We start from the raw sequence: 4932 nt of genomic DNA, 5'->3' as shown, positions 1-4932 counted from the left end.
CTTGGATAATAGCGCGTTGTGACAAACACCAGATACAGCACTGGGACTTGATCAACAGCCGATACCGCACCGTGACGTCACAAACCAGTAGGTGGCAGTAGTGTTCTTTGACAAACATGGATGCCTCCAATGAAGCACATTCACATGAAAATTACTCTAAATTAGAAACACTTATTATTTATTGAACAGGATTGAATAATTTTATATTTAAAGTACTTTCAGAAGTTTGAATTCTGAATATGAGCGGACTTTCCCTTTAATATCTAATCCTTGAATTTGATGGGATTGAAATTATAATTAGTTGATGATTTTTTGTGTGAATCAGCTCATAACATGATTTTAAAGCTGTGTCTGATATGCAAACACAACTTGGTGCATAAATGCTAAATTCCTTTTGGAAAAAAAGCTAAAGCTGCTGAGTTTGGATGGAAAAACTTCTGAACTCTTTTAATTCTGGCTATAGAGTCTAAGTGGAGCTGAGGTTTGAATTTTGACTGGGTTCTTTTCAGCTCCGGTGTCACTCCTGATCCCCTTTCCTGTTGAAGAAAACCGTCCCCATAGCATAATGATGCCACCCCCGTGTTTTACTGCAGACATGGTGTGGAACTATGTTTACTCTAATATAGTGGCAAATCACAATCTTAGGTCATCTTAATCCAAACAGGTTTGGTATGAGATGCTTTTTAAGAATATCAGATTAAACAATAGAAAAGCTAACATTAACTGGAATATTCCTATCTAAAACATGTTAACAACTAAACTGGGTCAATATTATAACATAATATGGTTCTATAATTTTGCATAAATCATTTTTTCATGGTTATGATCCAACTCTTCCCTCAAGACTTCATGTAAAAGGGAAATAATAAGAGAAGTTTTTAGGTGATAGAATCAAGCTTTAGGTCAAATTATGGATCCACTAATAAGTTTGTCTGCTTTGTTAAATTAACTAAATAGAAAATTATTTATTTTACATATTTTAAATGCCAAAATTCTTTTTCTCTTTCTTTTTTTTAATGGATGCAAACTGAACATTTCGAAAGATTGTATACTAAACAGCAACAAACCCAGAACCCAAGTCATACAAAAGAGCCATGTTTGAATAGTTTTCTTTCCTCGGTTATCTGTTACATGTAGACACATTAGTTACGCTTGGATTATTTATAGGTTAGGGTTAAGTGGGAAAGGAAAAGTAAATCCCCTCAAGGAAACTTGGAGTGTATTTGCTGTCAAGGCACATTTATTCTCCAACTGCATTCAGCTTTTATAAGGCTTAGTCAGAGATACTGACTGTATTATTTAGGTTTATTTCATTTATTATAAACTGCATTATGTTGGAAATAAGATTGTTTCTGCAAAAAAAAAAAAAAAATCATCTGAGAATTAAGAAAATGTATTAAATTAATGGTGTATGACTGTGTCTGACAGAAAGAGAAGATTTATAGATCCGGCTTGTGAAACATGATTGTTTGAATGGTTGATTTTTGATGCTAAACTAATAGAAATAGCTGAAGTTAAATTCCATGTCTGTGAACAGAAACCTGGCTTCTAAGGTTCATTCTGATTCTGAGTTATTAATTTGATCAGAGTTCTAGGAATGTTTGATTAGTAACCCTTGAATTTCTGTTTTCCTGGGGTATAAAAATGAAGTGACACAGAGACTCAAGCTACTAGCAACTAGCCTGAATGAGGATCCTTATTAATCTTCTCACAGTTAGCAGGACAATAAAGGAAGTGAGTCAATGTGTGGAATATATGTTGCAGCTGTGCTGCTGTCATCAAGACGTTTGTTTATAGATGTTGGAGAGTGGCCTGTTTTCCAGTGTAGTCCTGTTTCTCTGACTGTGACTGGCTGGATGTGCTCTCTTCATCCTCTGACATGGGAGCTGGCTCGGTGCTCGTCTGCCTGGCTGTGTGTTTCCTGGACGGGGCCGCCTTTTACAGTTGCTTTTTGTCTCTCTGCTTCTGTCTCCTTGAACCCCAGTCGGCCTCAAAAGATGGCCGCTCACATTGAGTTTGGTTCTGCTGGAGGTTACTTCCTGTTCAAAGGGAGTTTTTCCTCTCCACTGTCGCTACTAGCATGCTTAGTTTGAGGGATTGCTGAAGAGTCAATGAGTCGATGCAATCAACTGGTTTTCCTTACATAGAAAACTTTGACTGAATGAACTGGTGAACTATAAAGTGCCTTAAGATGACATGTTGTGAATTGGCGCTATATATGGAATAGGATGGGTCCTAAGATGGAGCCATGGGGAACATCACATGGGATTTTTGTGGTTTCTGACATGAAGTTATATATTGACACAAAAAGGCCCTGCCCTTCAAGTAGGACTTAAACCAGTTCTGTGCTGGACCAGTAAGGCCAACCCAGTTTTACAGGCTATCTAATAAAATGAAGTGATCAACAGTGTTGCTCTAAGCTTCAATAATACCAGCACCGAGGTTTTCTCCATAGTCTGCATTTATATGGTTTGTGGGTTTTTTTGTTTCTATTTTACATGACCATTTTGTATATTTAAGCCTGTCAACATATATATATATATATATATATATATACATATATATATATATATATATATATATATATATATATATGTTTATTAATTTCCCCAGTGAATCTCAACTTTAAGTATCACTGTGCTACAGTAATACTGCCTTAAGATGAGCACTTTGAATTGTCTTTGTGCTATACAAATAAATTTGCCTTGCCTTGCCTTGCCTTGCCTAATAAAGCAAATATATCTTATGGTATTGATCTGTGCAGTTAGCCTGTTTGTATAAGCAGCCTTGCAGGAAGGTTTTGTTTAAGTGGATAAAGAGTTTGGATCTAGATTTAAGTATCAGATCTTGTAAACAAAATGTTTTATTTAATTGGGATTTTTTTCAGAAACAGACACAATGAGAGCCAAGTTGCTGCTGATGCTATATTTGTAGGAAGGGGTAAAGTCTCAAAGATGTTTAAATATAAATTCCCTTTCAAATGAAGGCATCTCAGCAAGAATTTGCCCTTACATGACAGGGCAGCACCTGTGCCACAGCAGAGACACTCCAAATAGAGCTGTCACTCAGCTGGCTGTGTACAGAGACAGACTTCATGGAGCACACAGGGGACACAGGTAGAGCGCAGGGAGCCCCTGAAGTGTCTCATTCAAAGTGCAGGCAAAAGAAATGAGGAGGTGGAGAGGAAGAAACAGAAAAAGATGTTATCACTTCCATCTCCTCCTCCACGTTGGTGTGAAGGGAGCTGCAGAAAACAGATGACCTACATTCTACAGAGAGGCTTCCAGCAGCAGAGCCTCTCTCTGCATTAAGAAAAGGGAAAGTATGAAGATGGCATATAGAGTAGGGAAGAGCAGGATAGAGAGAGATAGAAACAGCCAAGCATCCAACTTGACAAGGCTGACATGAAAAGGTAGAAAGACAGGCAGACAAAAGGGAACAGGAAAAGTACTGACGGTAATCCTCTTCGACTCTTCCTTCCTTTCCTCTCCTGTGGTTATATAAAGCACATCTAGAATTCTGTTCTATGCACATCAAAGAGCTTGCACCGCTTTGCAATCTGCATATATGATGCGTCCAGGGAATGGCAGGAGGACTGTGTGTTAGTGCAGGGGTGTGTGTGTGTCTGGGAGGAATCTTGGAGTCTAAAATAAGCTTCTTTGGAGAGTATTTAGATTGCTGCGCTTTCAGAGCCATTTGGATCCGCAACTGCTTATGTTCTCACAAGAAAACCCTTTTTTGTTAAATCAGGTCATCAAATCCTGCAGCTGTGACTGAAAAGGGAACAATCTCAGTGTCTGCATACTTACAGGTGCAAGATGGGACAGTTAGATGACTGTGCCAGTCCTGCTGAGATGCATGTCTGAGCATCACATGTTGTCTCTGGTTTAAATGAGACGTTATGACAGTGAGAGAGACAGTGTGGAGAGTCTGTCACTGGAATAATGTGGCAGCAAATTAAGCCATCTCATTGAGGATTAGAGCTTCATAATCCAATTGAGCCTGTTTCCTGGACTACTGCTGCCACCTGCTGTTCAAAGTATGAAACACACCTGCTGAGATAATCTCCAAATGAAAGGAAAGCTGATCTCTGTTACAGAATTTTTGCTTCTGGGAAATGGATTCCGAAATGCGGTTGTTTGCTGATGTTGCAAGGAATGAAAATCATATAAACACTCCTGAATCAATTTACAGACTCCTGTAAAATGTGCAGCAATGAGTTCAGATTTTTAATTGGTTTGAATTCAGGTAAAAACTGGATTGCAGTTTGCTAGTTTATTTAAGCCACTGCTGTACTTCAGTAGTGAAGTTTCATTTTTCTTATTTTGACAGATAATTGGTACATCAGTGTATTTTATTTGCTGACCGACAGTATTACTGTTTTATTTTATTTGAGCTTCTTCAAGACGATTGGGCTCAAACCAAACATTTAATAAATTATACTTAAATCAATCACTTAATTGCCAGTTTAAATATGATAACATAGCTCAGACGTTTCACAATGTTACAAAGTTTTAATAAGTCTTATAAACATTACGAACTCTCAGATTGATTCTCTCACTAAGAAAAAACAACATTCTTTGTTTTCAATTCAATTCAGTTTATTTATATGGACCAATTCACAACACAAGTCATCTTAAGGCACTTTACAGTTCACCAGGTCATTCAGTCAAATTGATTCAAAGTTTTCTATCTAAGGAAAACCAGCTGATTGCATTGACTCATTGACTCAAATACAATCCCTCACACTGAGCGTGCTTGTAGCGACAGTGGAGAGGAAAAACTCCTTTTTAACAGGAAGAAACCTCCAGCAGAACCAGGCTCAGTGTGAGCGGCCATCTGCTGAGGCCAACTGGGGTTCAAGGAGACAGAAGCAGAGATACAAAAAGCAGCTGTAAAAGGCGGCCCCGCCCAGGAAACACACAGCCAGGC

The sequence above is a fragment of the Cyprinodon variegatus genome, unplaced genomic scaffold (assembly GCF_000732505.1).
Source record: "Cyprinodon variegatus isolate N-32 unplaced genomic scaffold, C_variegatus-1.0 Scaffold322, whole genome shotgun sequence".
NCBI lineage: Eukaryota > Metazoa > Chordata > Actinopteri > Cyprinodontiformes > Cyprinodontidae > Cyprinodon > Cyprinodon variegatus.
This window is presented reverse-complemented; position numbering follows the sequence as displayed.